This window comes from Phyllobates terribilis, unplaced genomic scaffold, assembly GCF_046119375.1.
Source record: "Phyllobates terribilis strain yellow unplaced genomic scaffold, ASM4611937v1 Scaffold_11__3_contigs__length_659146591, whole genome shotgun sequence".
In the NCBI taxonomy this organism is placed as follows: Eukaryota; Metazoa; Chordata; class Amphibia; order Anura; family Dendrobatidae; genus Phyllobates; species Phyllobates terribilis.
In genome coordinates this window covers 571,732,035-571,749,233 of record NW_027362771.1, presented here as the reverse complement: position 1 = coordinate 571,749,233, position 17,199 = coordinate 571,732,035, and the positions used below count along the sequence as shown (strand labels likewise).

Below are 17,199 nucleotides of genomic sequence, written 5' to 3'. Positions count from 1 at the left end.
TGAACTTTCCAATTCAGTTCTAAACTGTTTCCGATTAGAAAGAACATGGGAGCCCTAATGACAGACAGGACACATGGCTTGTTGAGTCCCTTGACACTTTTGTGTAAAACTGTGTAGTTGAAAAAGGCTTAAGCTATGAAACAAAAGGAAATCTTTTGCAAAAGTCATAATGCATCGCCAATGTTAAGTATTTTTGTTGCAAAGTGAAAATCTACCAGAAACATTTTTGATTGAAAAACACGTGTCAGTCTTTGAATGGTGGCAGTAGCTAAGATAAAGATGCATTCCCATACCGGGAGTCGAACCCAGGCCACCTGGGTGAGAGCCAGGAATCCTAACCGCTAGACCATATGGGAAAAGATGCACTAATGTCTCAGTGACATTATGAAAAAAAAAAGTTTTCTGCTATGCACAATAAACTTCTGCAGATCTGCAGGTACAGCTTGCCTCGTTAGCGCAGTAGGTAGCGCGTCAGTCTCATAATCTGAAGGTCGTGAATTCGAGCCTCACACGGGGCACTGTTCCCTCCTTTTCTCGAGAGATTTTGTCACCAACTTAGAACTTTTCCATTCAATTCTACAACTTTTTCCATTAGAAAGGAAATGGGAATCCAAATAACTTACCGGACCCATGAGTTGTTGAGTCCCTTGACACTTTAGTGTAAAAAGGGGTGGTTGAGAATGAGTTGAGCTACGAATCCAAATTGAATCTTGTGTGAAGGGTCAGAATGAAGTGCCAAAACGCGGGCGTTCAGCATTTTTGCCTGAAAAAAACAAATCCTACTTGAAATACGTTTGACTAAAAAACACGCGTCAGTTTTTGAATGTTGGCAGCGGTGCAGAAAAGGATGCGTTCCCATACCAGTAGTCGAACCCGGGCCGCCTGGGTGAAAACCAGGAATCCTAACCGCTAGACCATATGGGAGAAGATGTACTGCCAGCTCACTTACAATATGAAAAAAAAGAGGTGTACTGCTTTGCACAAGCAACTTCCGCAGATTATTACGTGCATTTTGCCTCGTTAGCGCAGCAGGTAGCGCGTCAGTCTCGTAATCTGAAGGTCATGAGTTCGATTCTCACATGGGGCACTGGTACCATGTTTCCTTAACTGATTTTGCCACCATCTTGGCTAGAGAGTCACAGCTCTTTTCCATTCAGTAGCAAAACATCACCAATTGATGGAAGGGGAGCTCCAATGACAAACAGGGATAAAGGCTTGTTGAGTCCCTTAACACCCAGGAATTAAAAGTGAGAGATATGAATGGTTTGAGATATGACATCAAATAAGCTTTTGTGCAAATAAATATCCAAAAAACCTGGTGGTCTGCATTTTTGGCTGCAAAGAGCAGTTCCAACCTAAACTGATTCTGTCTGCAAGGCACGTGTTGGCTTTGGAATGTGGACACTAGTCCCCAAAAAAAAGTCTCTCCCATAGCAGGAATCGAACCAGTCAACCAGGAATACTAACTAAGTCTTTCTCCACATGGTGTAAGCAGTACAGTAAACAGCAAGACAGGTGTAAAAAAAAAAAATAAAAATAAAAAAAAAGAGTGTTTTGCTTTGAATACAAAACATCAACATTACAAGAGCTGAAACACGCTACATGGTCAAGGTTTTTGGCACGTCAGTTGAATAATTTGAAGATCATGAGTTTTTTGCTCACACGTGGCATCCTCCTTTTCTCAAGAGATTTTGTCACTAACTCTGAACTTTCCAATTCAGTTCTAAACTGTTTCCGATTAGAAAGAACATGGGAGCCCTAATGACAGACAGGACACATGGCTTGTTGAGTCCCTTGACACTTTTGTGTAAAACTGTGTAGTTGAAAAAGGCTTAAGCTATGAAACAAAAGGAAATCTTTTGCAAAAGTCATAATGCATCGCCAATGTTAAGTATTTTTGTTGCAAAGTGAAAATCTACCAGAAACATTTTTGATTGAAAAACACGTGTCAGTCTTTGAATGGTGGCAGTAGCTAAGATAAAGATGCATTCCCATACCGGGAGTCGAACCCAGGCCACCTGGGTGAGAGCCAGGAATCCTAACCGCTAGACCATATGGGAAAAGATGCACTAATGTCTCAGTGACATTATGAAAAAAAAAAGTTTTCTGCTATGCACAATAAACTTCTGCAGATCTGCAGGTACAGCTTGCCTCGTTAGCGCAGTAGGTAGCGCGTCAGTCTCATAATCTGAAGGTCGTGAATTCGAGCCTCACACGGGGCACTGTTCCCTCCTTTTCTCGAGAGATTTTGTCACCAACTTAGAACTTTTCCATTCAATTCTACAACTTTTTCCATTAGAAAGGAAATGGGAATCCAAATAACTTACCGGACCCATGAGTTGTTGAGTCCCTTGACACTTTAGTGTAAAAAGGGGTGGTTGAGAATGAGTTGAGCTACGAATCCAAATTGAATCTTGTGTGAAGGGTCAGAATGAAGTGCCAAAACGCGGGCGTTCAGCATTTTTGCCTGAAAAAAACAAATCCTACTTGAAATACGTTTGACTAAAAAACACGCGTCAGTTTTTGAATGTTGGCAGCGGTGCAGAAAAGGATGCGTTCCCATACCAGTAGTCGAACCCGGGCCGCCTGGGTGAAAACCAGGAATCCTAACCGCTAGACCATATGGGAGAAGATGTACTGCCAGCTCACTTACAATATGAAAAAAAAGAGGTGTACTGCTTTGCACAAGCAACTTCCGCAGATTATTACGTGCATTTTGCCTCGTTAGCGCAGCAGGTAGCGCGTCAGTCTCGTAATCTGAAGGTCATGAGTTCGATTCTCACATGGGGCACTGGTACCGTGTTTCCTTAACTGATTTTGCCACCATCTTGGCTAGAGAGTCACAGCTCTTTTCCATTCAGTAGCAAAACATCACCAATTGATGGAAGGGGAGCTCCAATGACAAACAGGGATAAAGGCTTGTTGAGTCCCTTAACACCCAGGAATTAAAAGTGAGAGATATGAATGGTTTGAGATATGACATCAAATAAGCTTTTGTGCAAATAAATATCCAAAAAAACTGGTGGTCTGCATTTTTGGCTGCAAAGAGCAGTTCCAACCTAAACTGATTCTGTCTGCAAGGCACGTGTTGGCTTTGGAATGTGGACACTAGTCCCCAAAAAAAAGTCTCTCCCATAGCAGGAATCGAACCAGTCAACCAGGAATACTAACTAAGTCTTTCTCCACATGGTGTAAGCAGTACAGTAAACAGCAAGACAGGTGTAAAAAAAAAAAAAAAAAAAAAAAAAAGAGTGTTTTGCTTTGAATACAAAACATCAACATTACAAGAGCTGAAACACGCTACGTGGTCAAGGTTTTTGGCACGTCAGTTGAATAATTTGAAGATCATGAGTTTTTTGCTCACACGTGGCATCCTCCTTTTCTCAAGAGATTTTGTCACTAACTCTGAACTTTCCAATTCAGTTCTAAACTGTTTCCGATTAGAAAGAACATGGGAGCCCTAATGACAGACAGGACACATGGCTTGTTGAGTCCCTTGACACTTTTGTGTAAAACTGTGTAGTTGAAAAAGGCTTAAGCTATGAAACAAAAGGAAATCTTTTGCAAAAGTCATAATGCATCGCCAATGTTAAGTATTTTTGTTGCAAAGTGAAAATCTACCAGAAACATTTTTGATTGAAAAACACGTGTCAGTCTTTGAATGGTGGCAGTAGCTAAGATAAAGATGCATTCCCATACCGGGAGTCGAACCCAGGCCACCTGGGTGAGAGCCAGGAATCCTAACCGCTAGACCATATGGGAAAAGATGCACTAATGTCTCAGTGACATTATGAAAAAAAAAAGTTTTCTGCTATGCACAATAAACTTCTGCAGATCTGCAGGTACAGCTTGCCTCGTTAGCGCAGTAGGTAGCGCGTCAGTCTCATAATCTGAAGGTCGTGAGTTCGAGCCTCACACGGGGCACTGTTCCCTTCTTTTCTCGAGAGATTTTGTCACCAACTTAGAACTTTTCCATTCAATTCTACAACTTTTTCCATTAGAAAGGAAATGGGAATCCAAATAACTTACCGGACCCATGAGTTGTTGAGTCCCTTGACACTTTAGTGTAAAAAGGGGTGGTTGAGAATGAGTTGAGCTACGAATCCAAATTGAATCTTGTGTGAAGGGTCAGAATGAAGTGCCAAAACGCGGGCGTTCAGCATTTTTGCCTGAAAAAAACAAATCCTACTTGAAATACGTTTGACTAAAAAACACGCGTCAGTTTTTGAATGTTGGCAGCGGTGCAGAAAAGGATGCGTTCCCATACCAGTAGTCGAACCCGGGCCGCCTGGGTGAAAACCAGGAATCCTAACCGCTAGACCATATGGGAGAAGATGTACTGCCAGCTCACTTACAATATGAAAAAAAAGAGGTGTACTGCTTTGCACAAGCAACTTCCGCAGATTATTACGTGCATTTTGCCTCGTTAGCGCAGCAGGTAGCGCGTCAGTCTCGTAATCTGAAGGTCATGAGTTCGATTCTCACATGGGGCACTGGTACCATGTTTCCTTAACTGATTTTGCCACCATCTTGGCTAGAGAGTCACAGCTCTTTTCCATTCAGTAGCATAACATCACCAATTGATGGAAGGGGAGCTCCAATGACAAACAGGGATAAAGGCTTGTTGAGTCCCTTAACACCCAGGAATTAAAAGTGAGAGATATGAATGGTTTGAGATATGACATCAAATAAGCTTTTGTGCAAATAAATATCCAAAAAACCTGGTGGTCTGCATTTTTGGCTGCAAAGAGCAGTTCCAACCTAAACTGATTCTGTCTGCAAGGCACGTGTTGGCTTTGGAATGTGGACACTAGTCCCCAAAAAAAAGTCTCTCCCATAGCAGGAATCGAACCAGTCAACCAGGAATACTAACTAAGTCTTTCTCCACATGGTGTAAGCAGTACAGTAAACAGCAAGACAGGTGTAAAAAAAAAAAATAAAAATAAAAAAAAAGAGTGTTTTGCTTTGAATACAAAACATCAACATTACAAGAGCTGAAACACGCTACATGGTCAAGGTTTTTGGCACGTCAGTTGAATAATTTGAAGATCATGAGTTTTTTGCTCACACGTGGCATCCTCCTTTTCTCAAGAGATTTTGTCACTAACTCTGAACTTTCCAATTCAGTTCTAAACTGTTTCCGATTAGAAAGAACATGGGAGCCCTAATGACAGACAGGACACATGGCTTGTTGAGTCCCTTGACACTTTTGTGTAAAACTGTGTAGTTGAAAAAGGCTTAAGCTATGAAACAAAAGGAAATCTTTTGCAAAAGTCATAATGCATCGCCAATGTTAAGTATTTTTGTTGCAAAGTGAAAATCTACCAGAAACATTTTTGATTGAAAAACACGTGTCAGTCTTTGAATGGTGGCAGTAGCTAAGATAAAGATGCATTCCCATACCGGGAGTCGAACCCAGGCCACCTGGGTGAGAGCCAGGAATCCTAACCGCTAGACCATATGGGAAAAGATGCACTAATGTCTCAGTGACATTATGAAAAAAAAAAGTTTTCTGCTATGCACAATAAACTTCTGCAGATCTGCAGGTACAGCTTGCCTCGTTAGCGCAGTAGGTAGCGCGTCAGTCTCATAATCTGAAGGTCGTGAATTCGAGCCTCACACGGGGCACTGTTCCCTCCTTTTCTCGAGAGATTTTGTCACCAACTTAGAACTTTTCCATTCAATTCTACAACTTTTTCCATTAGAAAGGAAATGGGAATCCAAATAACTTACCGGACCCATGAGTTGTTGAGTCCCTTGACACTTTAGTGTAAAAAGGGGTGGTTGAGAATGAGTTGAGCTACGAATCCAAATTGAATCTTGTGTGAAGGGTCAGAATGAAGTGCCAAAACGCGGGCGTTCAGCATTTTTGCCTGAAAAAAACAAATCCTACTTGAAATACGTTTGACTAAAAAACACGCGTCAGTTTTTGAATGTTGGCAGCGGTGCAGAAAAGGATGCGTTCCCATACCAGTAGTCGAACCCGGGCCGCCTGGGTGAAAACCAGGAATCCTAACCGCTAGACCATATGGGAGAAGATGTACTGCCAGCTCACTTACAATATGAAAAAAAAGAGGTGTACTGCTTTGCACAAGCAACTTCCGCAGATTATTACGTGCATTTTGCCTCGTTAGCGCAGCAGGTAGCGCGTCAGTCTCGTAATCTGAAGGTCATGAGTTCGATTCTCACATGGGGCACTGGTACCGTGTTTCCTTAACTGATTTTGCCACCATCTTGGCTAGAGAGTCACAGCTCTTTTCCATTCAGTAGCAAAACATCACCAATTGATGGAAGGGGAGCTCCAATGACAAACAGGGATAAAGGCTTGTTGAGTCCCTTAACACCCAGGAATTAAAAGTGAGAGATATGAATGGTTTGAGATATGACATCAAATAAGCTTTTGTGCAAATAAATATCCAAAAAAACTGGTGGTCTGCATTTTTGGCTGCAAAGAGCAGTTCCAACCTAAACTGATTCTGTCTGCAAGGCACGTGTTGGCTTTGGAATGTGGACACTAGTCCCCAAAAAAAAGTCTCTCCCATAGCAGGAATCGAACCAGTCAACCAGGAATACTAACTAAGTCTTTCTCCACATGGTGTAAGCAGTACAGTAAACAGCAAGACAGGTGTAAAAAAAAAAAAAAAAAAAAAAAAAAGAGTGTTTTGCTTTGAATACAAAACATCAACATTACAAGAGCTGAAACACGCTACATGGTCAAGGTTTTTGGCACGTCAGTTGAATAATTTGAAGATCATGAGTTTTTTGCTCACACGTGGCATCCTCCTTTTCTCAAGAGATTTTGTCACTAACTCTGAACTTTCCAATTCAGTTCTAAACTGTTTCCGATTAGAAAGAACATGGGAGCCCTAATGACAGACAGGACACATGGCTTGTTGAGTCCCTTGACACTTTTGTGTAAAACTGTGTAGTTGAAAAAGGCTTAAGCTATGAAACAAAAGGAAATCTTTTGCAAAAGTCATAATGCATCGCCAATGTTAAGTATTTTTGTTGCAAAGTGAAAATCTACCAGAAACATTTTTGATTGAAAAACACGTGTCAGTCTTTGAATGGTGGCAGTAGCTAAGATAAAGATGCATTCCCATACCAGGAGTCGAACCCAGGCCACCTGGGTGAGAGCCAGGAATCCTAACCGCTAGACCATATGGGAAAAGATGCACTAATGTCTCAGTGACATTATGAAAAAAAAAAGTTTTCTGCTATGCACAATAAACTTCTGCAGATCTGCAGGTACAGCTTGCCTCGTTAGCGCAGTAGGTAGCGCGTCAGTCTCATAATCTGAAGGTCGTGAATTCGAGCCTCACACGGGGCACTGTTCCCTCCTTTTCTCGAGAGATTTTGTCACCAACTTAGAACTTTTCCATTCAATTCTACAACTTTTTCCATTAGAAAGGAAATGGGAATCCAAATAACTTACCGGACCCATGAGTTGTTGAGTCCCTTGACACTTTAGTGTAAAAAGGGGTGGTTGAGAATGAGTTGAGCTACGAATCCAAATTGAATCTTGTGTGAAGGGTCAGAATGAAGTGCCAAAACGCGGGCGTTCAGCATTTTTGCCTGAAAAAAACAAATCCTACTTGAAATACGTTTGACTAAAAAACACGCGTCAGTTTTTGAATGTTGGCAGCGGTGCAGAAAAGGATGCGTTCCCATACCAGTAGTCGAACCCGGGCCGCCTGGGTGAAAACCAGGAATCCTAACCGCTAGACCATATGGGAGAAGATGTACTGCCAGCTCACTTACAATATGAAAAAAAAGAGGTGTACTGCTTTGCACAAGCAACTTCCGCAGATTATTACGTGCATTTTGCCTCGTTAGCGCAGCAGGTAGCGCGTCAGTCTCGTAATCTGAAGGTCATGAGTTCGATTCTCACATGGGGCACTGGTACCGTGTTTCCTTAACTGATTTTGCCACCATCTTGGCTAGAGAGTCACAGCTCTTTTCCATTCAGTAGCAAAACATCACCAATTGATGGAAGGGGAGCTCCAATGACAAACAGGGATAAAGGCTTGTTGAGTCCCTTAACACCCAGGAATTAAAAGTGAGAGATATGAATGGTTTGAGATATGACATCAAATAAGCTTTTGTGCAAATAAATATCCAAAAAAACTGGTGGTCTGCATTTTTGGCTGCAAAGAGCAGTTCCAACCTAAACTGATTCTGTCTGCAAGGCACGTGTTGGCTTTGGAATGTGGACACTAGTCCCCAAAAAAAAGTCTCTCCCATAGCAGGAATCGAACCAGTCAACCAGGAATACTAACTAAGTCTTTCTCCACATGGTGTAAGCAGTACAGTAAACAGCAAGACAGGTGTAAAAAAAAAAAAAAAAAAAAAAAAAAGAGTGTTTTGCTTTGAATACAAAACATCAACATTACAAGAGCTGAAACACGCTACGTGGTCAAGGTTTTTGGCACGTCAGTTGAATAATTTGAAGATCATGAGTTTTTTGCTCACACGTGGCATCCTCCTTTTCTCAAGAGATTTTGTCACTAACTCTGAACTTTCCAATTCAGTTCTAAACTGTTTCCGATTAGAAAGAACATGGGAGCCCTAATGACAGACAGGACACATGGCTTGTTGAGTCCCTTGACACTTTTGTGTAAAACTGTGTAGTTGAAAAAGGCTTAAGCTATGAAACAAAAGGAAATCTTTTGCAAAAGTCATAATGCATCGCCAATGTTAAGTATTTTTGTTGCAAAGTGAAAATCTACCAGAAACATTTTTGATTGAAAAACACGTGTCAGTCTTTGAATGGTGGCAGTAGCTAAGATAAAGATGCATTCCCATACCGGGAGTTGAACCCAGGCCACCTGGGTGAGAGCCAGGAATCCTAACCGCTAGACCATATGGGAAAAGATGCACTAATGTCTCAGTGACATTATGAAAAAAAAAAGTTTTCTGCTATGCACAATAAACTTCTGCAGATCTGCAGGTACAGCTTGCCTCGTTAGCGCAGTAGGTAGCGCGTCAGTCTCATAATCTGAAGGTCGTGAGTTCGAGCCTCACACGGGGCACTGTTCCCTCCTTTTCTCGAGAGATTTTGTCACCAACTTAGAACTTTTCCATTCAATTCTACAACTTTTTCCATTAGAAAGGAAATGGGAATCCAAATAACTTACCGGACCCATGAGTTGTTGAGTCCCTTGACACTTTAGTGTAAAAAGGGGTGGTTGAGAATGAGTTGAGCTACGAATCCAAATTGAATCTTGTGTGAAGGGTCAGAATGAAGTGCCAAAACGCGGGCGTTCAGCATTTTTGCCTGAAAAAAACAAATCCTACTTGAAATACGTTTGACTAAAAAACACGCGTCAGTTTTTGAATGTTGGCAGCGGTGCAGAAAAGGATGCGTTCCCATACCAGTAGTCGAACCCGGGCCGCCTGGGTGAAAACCAGGAATCCTAACCGCTAGACCATATGGGAGAAGATGTACTGCCAGCTCACTTACAATATGAAAAAAAAGAGGTGTACTGCTTTGCACAAGCAACTTCCGCAGATTATTACGTGCATTTTGCCTCGTTAGCGCAGCAGGTAGCGCGTCAGTCTCGTAATCTGAAGGTCATGAGTTCGATTCTCACATGGGGCACTGGTACCATGTTTCCTTAACTGATTTTGCCACCATCTTGGCTAGAGAGTCACAGCTCTTTTCCATTCAGTAGCAAAACATCACCAATTGATGGAAGGGGAGCTCCAATGACAAACAGGGATAAAGGCTTGTTGAGTCCCTTAACACCCAGGAATTAAAAGTGAGAGATATGAATGGTTTGAGATATGACATCAAATAAGCTTTTGTGCAAATAAATATCCAAAAAACCTGGTGGTCTGCATTTTTGGCTGCAAAGAGCAGTTCCAACCTAAACTGATTCTGTCTGCAAGGCACGTGTTGGCTTTGGAATGTGGACACTAGTCCCCAAAAAAAAGTCTCTCCCATAGCAGGAATCGAACCAGTCAACCAGGAATACTAACTAAGTCTTTCTCCACATGGTGTAAGCAGTACAGTAAACAGCAAGACAGGTGTAAAAAAAAAAAATAAAAATAAAAAAAAAGAGTGTTTTGCTTTGAATACAAAACATCAACATTACAAGAGCTGAAACACGCTACATGGTCAAGGTTTTTGGCACGTCAGTTGAATAATTTGAAGATCATGAGTTTTTTGCTCACACGTGGCATCCTCCTTTTCTCAAGAGATTTTGTCACTAACTCTGAACTTTCCAATTCAGTTCTAAACTGTTTCCGATTAGAAAGAACATGGGAGCCCTAATGACAGACAGGACACATGGCTTGTTGAGTCCCTTGACACTTTTGTGTAAAACTGTGTAGTTGAAAAAGGCTTAAGCTATGAAACAAAAGGAAATCTTTTGCAAAAGTCATAATGCATCGCCAATGTTAAGTATTTTTGTTGCAAAGTGAAAATCTACCAGAAACATTTTTGATTGAAAAACACGTGTCAGTCTTTGAATGGTGGCAGTAGCTAAGATAAAGATGCATTCCCATACCGGGAGTCGAACCCAGGCCACCTGGGTGAGAGCCAGGAATCCTAACCGCTAGACCATATGGGAAAAGATGCACTAATGTCTCAGTGACATTATGAAAAAAAAAAGTTTTCTGCTATGCACAATAAACTTCTGCAGATCTGCAGGTACAGCTTGCCTCGTTAGCGCAGTAGGTAGCGCGTCAGTCTCATAATCTGAAGGTCGTGAATTCGAGCCTCACACGGGGCACTGTTCCCTCCTTTTCTCGAGAGATTTTGTCACCAACTTAGAACTTTTCCATTCAATTCTACAACTTTTTCCATTAGAAAGGAAATGGGAATCCAAATAACTTACCGGACCCATGAGTTGTTGAGTCCCTTGACACTTTAGTGTAAAAAGGGGTGGTTGAGAATGAGTTGAGCTACGAATCCAAATTGAATCTTGTGTGAAGGGTCAGAATGAAGTGCCAAAACGCGGGCGTTCAGCATTTTTGCCTGAAAAAAACAAATCCTACTTGAAATACGTTTGACTAAAAAACACGCGTCAGTTTTTGAATGTTGGCAGCGGTGCAGAAAAGGATGCGTTCCCATACCAGTAGTCGAACCCGGGCCGCCTGGGTGAAAACCAGGAATCCTAACCGCTAGACCATATGGGAGAAGATGTACTGCCAGCTCACTTACAATATGAAAAAAAAGAGGTGTACTGCTTTGCACAAGCAACTTCCGCAGATTATTACGTGCATTTTGCCTCGTTAGCGCAGCAGGTAGCGCGTCAGTCTCGTAATCTGAAGGTCATGAGTTCGATTCTCACATGGGGCACTGGTACCGTGTTTCCTTAACTGATTTTGCCACCATCTTGGCTAGAGAGTCACAGCTCTTTTCCATTCAGTAGCAAAACATCACCAATTGATGGAAGGGGAGCTCCAATGACAAACAGGGATAAAGGCTTGTTGAGTCCCTTAACACCCAGGAATTAAAAGTGAGAGATATGAATGGTTTGAGATATGACATCAAATAAGCTTTTGTGCAAATAAATATCCAAAAAAACTGGTGGTCTGCATTTTTGGCTGCAAAGAGCAGTTCCAACCTAAACTGATTCTGTCTGCAAGGCACGTGTTGGCTTTGGAATGTGGACACTAGTCCCCAAAAAAAAGTCTCTCCCATAGCAGGAATCGAACCAGTCAACCAGGAATACTAACTAAGTCTTTCTCCACATGGTGTAAGCAGTACAGTAAACAGCAAGACAGGTGTAAAAAAAAAAAAAAAAAAAAAAAAAAAGAGTGTTTTGCTTTGAATACAAAACATCAACATTACAAGAGCTGAAACACGCTACATGGTCAAGGTTTTTGGCACGTCAGTTGAATAATTTGAAGATCATGAGTTTTTTGCTCACACGTGGCATCCTCCTTTTCTCAAGAGATTTTGTCACTAACTCTGAACTTTCCAATTCAGTTCTAAACTGTTTCCGATTAGAAAGAACATGGGAGCCCTAATGACAGACAGGACACATGGCTTGTTGAGTCCCTTGACACTTTTGTGTAAAACTGTGTAGTTGAAAAAGGCTTAAGCTATGAAACAAAAGGAAATCTTTTGCAAAAGTCATAATGCATCGCCAATGTTAAGTATTTTTGTTGCAAAGTGAAAATCTACCAGAAACATTTTTGATTGAAAAACACGTGTCAGTCTTTGAATGGTGGCAGTAGCTAAGATAAAGATGCATTCCCATACCAGGAGTCGAACCCAGGCCACCTGGGTGAGAGCCAGGAATCCTAACCGCTAGACCATATGGGAAAAGATGCACTAATGTCTCAGTGACATTATGAAAAAAAAAAGTTTTCTGCTATGCACAATAAACTTCTGCAGATCTGCAGGTACAGCTTGCCTCGTTAGCGCAGTAGGTAGCGCGTCAGTCTCATAATCTGAAGGTCGTGAATTCGAGCCTCACACGGGGCACTGTTCCCTCCTTTTCTCGAGAGATTTTGTCACCAACTTAGAACTTTTCCATTCAATTCTACAACTTTTTCCATTAGAAAGGAAATGGGAATCCAAATAACTTACCGGACCCATGAGTTGTTGAGTCCCTTGACACTTTAGTGTAAAAAGGGGTGGTTGAGAATGAGTTGAGCTACGAATCCAAATTGAATCTTGTGTGAAGGGTCAGAATGAAGTGCCAAAACGCGGGCGTTCAGCATTTTTGCCTGAAAAAAACAAATCCTACTTGAAATACGTTTGACTAAAAAACACGCGTCAGTTTTTGAATGTTGGCAGCGGTGCAGAAAAGGATGCGTTCCCATACCAGTAGTCGAACCCGGGCCGCCTGGGTGAAAACCAGGAATCCTAACCGCTAGACCATATGGGAGAAGATGTACTGCCAGCTCACTTACAATATGAAAAAAAAGAGGTGTACTGCTTTGCACAAGCAACTTCCGCAGATTATTACGTGCATTTTGCCTCGTTAGCGCAGCAGGTAGCGCGTCAGTCTCGTAATCTGAAGGTCATGAGTTCGATTCTCACATGGGGCACTGGTACCATGTTTCCTTAACTGATTTTGCCACCATCTTGGCTAGAGAGTCACAGCTCTTTTCCATTCAGTAGCAAAACATCACCAATTGATGGAAGGGGAGCTCCAATGACAAACAGGGATAAAGGCTTGTTGAGTCCCTTAACACCCAGGAATTAAAAGTGAGAGATATGAATGGTTTGAGATATGACATCAAATAAGCTTTTGTGCAAATAAATATCCAAAAAACCTGGTGGTCTGCATTTTTGGCTGCAAAGAGCAGTTCCAACCTAAACTGATTCTGTCTGCAAGGCACGTGTTGGCTTTGGAATGTGGACACTAGTCCCCAAAAAAAAGTCTCTCCCATCGCAGGAATCGAACCAGTCAACCAGGAATACTAACTAAGTCTTTCTCCACATGGTGTAAGCAGTACAGTAAACAGCAAGACAGGTGTAAAAAAAAAAAAAAAAAAAAAAGAGTGTTTTGCTTTGAATACAAAACATCAACATTACAAGAGCTGAAACACGCTACGTGGTCAAGGTTTTTGGCACGTCAGTTGAATAATTTGAAGATCATGAGTTTTTTGCTCACACGTGGCATCCTCCTTTTCTCAAGAGATTTTGTCACTAACTCTGAACTTTCCAATTCAGTTCTAAACTGTTTCCGATTAGAAAGAACATGGGAGCCCTAATGACAGACAGGACACATGGCTTGTTGAGTCCCTTGACACTTTTGTGTAAAACTGTGTAGTTGAAAAAGGCTTAAGCTATGAAACAAAAGGAAATCTTTTGCAAAAGTCATAATGCATCGCCAATGTTAAGTATTTTTGTTGCAAAGTGAAAATCTACCAGAAACATTTTTGATTGAAAAACACGTGTCAGTCTTTGAATGGTGGCAGTAGCTAAGATAAAGATGCATTCCCATACCGGGAGTTGAACCCAGGCCACCTGGGTGAGAGCCAGGAATCCTAACCGCTAGACCATATGGGAAAAGATGCACTAATGTCTCAGTGACATTATGAAAAAAAAAAGTTTTCTGCTATGCACAATAAACTTCTGCAGATCTGCAGGTACAGCTTGCCTCGTTAGCGCAGTAGGTAGCGCGTCAGTCTCATAATCTGAAGGTCGTGAGTTCGAGCCTCACACGGGGCACTGTTCCCTCCTTTTCTCGAGAGATTTTGTCACCAACTTAGAACTTTTCCATTCAATTCTACAACTTTTTCCATTAGAAAGGAAATGGGAATCCAAATAACTTACCGGACTCATGAGTTGTTGAGTCCCTTGACATTTTAGTGTAAAAAGGGGTGGTTGAGAATGAGTTGAGCTACGAATCCAAATTGAATCTTGTGTGAAGGGTCAGAATGAAGTGCCAAAACGCGGGCGTTCAGCATTTTTGCCTGAAAAAAACAAATCCTACTTGAAATACGTTTGACTAAAAAACACGCGTCAGTTTTTGAATGTTGGCAGCGGTGCAGAAAAGGATGCGTTCCCATACCAGTAGTCGAACCCGGGCCGCCTGGGTGAAAACCAGGAATCCTAACCGCTAGACCATATGGGAGAAGATGTACTGCCAGCTCACTTACAATATGAAAAAAAAGAGGTGTACTGCTTTGCACAAGCAACTTCCGCAGATTATTACGTGCATTTTGCCTCGTTAGCGCAGCAGGTAGCGCGTCAGTCTCGTAATCTGAAGGTCATGAGTTCGATTCTCACATGGGGCACTGGTACCATGTTTCCTTAACTGATTTTGCCACCATCTTGGCTAGAGAGTCACAGCTCTTTTCCATTCAGTAGCAAAACATCACCAATTGATGGAAGGGGAGCTCCAATGACAAACAGGGATAAAGGCTTGTTGAGTCCCTTAACACCCAGGAATTAAAAGTGAGAGATATGAATGGTTTGAGATATGACATCAAATAAGCTTTTGTGCAAATAAATATCCAAAAAACCTGGTGGTCTGCATTTTTGGCTGCAAAGAGCAGTTCCAACCTAAACTGATTCTGTCTGCAAGGCACGTGTTGGCTTTGGAATGTGGACACTAGTCCCCAAAAAAAAGTCTCTCCCATAGCAGGAATCGAACCAGTCAACCAGGAATACTAACTAAGTCTTTCTCCACATGGTGTAAGCAGTACAGTAAACAGCAAGACAGGTGTAAAAAAAAAAAAAAAAAAAAAAAAAAAAGAGTGTTTTGCTTTGAATACAAAACATCAACATTACAAGAGCTGAAACACGCTACATGGTCAAGGTTTTTGGCACGTCAGTTGAATAATTTGAAGATCATGAGTTTTTTGCTCACACGTGGCATCCTCCTTTTCTCAAGAGATTTTGTCACTAACTCTGAACTTTCCAATTCAGTTCTAAACTGTTTCCGATTAGAAAGAACATGGGAGCCCTAATGACAGACAGGACACATGGCTTGTTGAGTCCCTTGACACTTTTGTGTAAAACTGTGTAGTTGAAAAAGGCTTAAGCTATGAAACAAAAGGAAATCTTTTGCAAAAGTCATAATGCATCGCCAATGTTAAGTATTTTTGTTGCAAAGTGAAAATCTACCAGAAACATTTTTGATTGAAAAACACGTGTCAGTCTTTGAATGGTGGCAGTAGCTAAGATAAAGATGCATTCCCATACCGGGAGTCGAACCCAGGCCACCTGGGTGAGAGCCAGGAATCCTAACCGCTAGACCATATGGGAAAAGATGCACTAATGTCTCAGTGACATTATGAAAAAAAAAAGTTTTCTGCTATGCACAATAAACTTCTGCAGATCTGCAGGTACAGCTTGCCTCGTTAGCGCAGTAGGTAGCGCGTCAGTCTCATAATCTGAAGGTTGTGAGTTCGAGCCTCACACGGGGCACTGTTCCCTCCTTTTCTCGAGAGATTTTGTCACCAACTTAGAACTTTTCCATTCAATTCTACAACTTTTTCCATTAGAAAGGAAATGGGAATCCAAATAACTTACCGGACCCATGAGTTGTTGAGTCCCTTGACACTTTAGTGTAAAAAGGGGTGGTTGAGAATGAGTTGAGCTACGAATCCAAATTGAATCTTGTGTGAAGGGTCAGAATGAAGTGCCAAAACGCGGGCGTTCAGCATTTTTGCCTGAAAAAAACAAATCCTACTTGAAATACGTTTGACTAAAAAACACGCGTCAGTTTTTGAATGTTGGCAGCGGTGCAGAAAAGGATGCGTTCCCATACCAGTAGTCGAACCCGGGCCGCCTGGGTGAAAACCAGGAATCCTAACCGCTAGACCATATGGGAGAAGATGTACTGCCAGCTCACTTACAATATGAAAAAAAAGAGGTGTACTGCTTTGCACAAGCAACTTCCGCAGATTATTACGTGCATTTTGCCTCGTTAGCGCAGCAGGTAGCGCGTCAGTCTCGTAATCTGAAGGTCATGAGTTCGATTCTCACATGGGGCACTGGTACCGTGTTTCCTTAACTGATTTTGCCACCATCTTGGCTAGAGAGTCACAGCTCTTTTCCATTCAGTAGCAAAACATCACCAATTGATGGAAGGGGACCTCCAATGACAAACAGGGATAAAGGCTTGTTGAGTCCCTTAACACCCAGGAATTAAAAGTAAGAGATATGAATGGTTTGAGATATGACATCAAATAAGCTTTTGTGCAAATAAATATCCAAAAAACCTGGTGGTCTGCATTTTTGGCTGCAAAGAGCAGTTCCAACCTAAACTGATTCTGTCTGCAAGGCACGTGTTGGCTTTGGAATGTGGACACTAGTCCCCAAAAAAAAGTCTCTCCCATAGCAGGAATCGAACCAGTCAACCAGGAATACTAACTAAGTCTTTCTCCACATGGTGTAAGCAGTACAGTAAACAGCAAGACAGGTGTAAAAAAAAAAAAAAAAAGAGTGTTTTGCTTTGAATACAAAACATCAACATTACAAGAGCTGAAACACGCTACATGGTCAAGGTTTTTGGCACGTCAGTTGAATAATTTGAAGATCATGAGTTTTTTGCTCACACGTGGCATCCTCCTTTTCTCAAGAGATTTTGTCACTAACTCTGAACTTTCCAATTCAGTTCTAAACTGTTTCCGATTAGAAAGAACATGGGAGCCCTAATGACAGACAGGACACATGGCTTGTTGAGTCCCTTGACACTTTTGTGTAAAACTGTGTAGTTGAAAAAGGCTTAAGCTATGAAACAAAAGGAAATCTTTTGCAAAAGTCATAATGCATCGCCAATG

At 41.7% G+C, this 17,199-nt stretch overlaps 4 non-coding genes across 4 annotated transcripts; all 4 read left to right on the top strand.

The window, feature by feature from the left end:
• Nucleotides 1-3,851: 3,851 nt before the first annotated feature.
• Nucleotides 3,852-3,924, top strand: TRNAM-CAU (transfer RNA methionine (anticodon CAU)). The gene has a single exon. It is a non-coding gene; the product is annotated as a tRNA-Met (tRNA).
• A 5,035-nt stretch (nt 3,925-8,959) lies between these two features.
• TRNAM-CAU (transfer RNA methionine (anticodon CAU)) lies at nt 8,960-9,032 on the top strand. Its single transcript has one exon. It is a non-coding gene; the product is annotated as a tRNA-Met (tRNA).
• Nucleotides 9,033-14,064: 5,032 nt separating this feature from the next.
• Nucleotides 14,065-14,137, top strand: TRNAM-CAU (transfer RNA methionine (anticodon CAU)). The gene has a single exon. It is a non-coding gene; the product is annotated as a tRNA-Met (tRNA).
• Nucleotides 14,138-15,768: 1,631 nt separating this feature from the next.
• TRNAM-CAU (transfer RNA methionine (anticodon CAU)) lies at nt 15,769-15,841 on the top strand. The gene has a single exon. It is a non-coding gene; the product is annotated as a tRNA-Met (tRNA).
• The last annotated feature ends 1,358 nt before the right edge of the window (nt 15,842-17,199 follow it).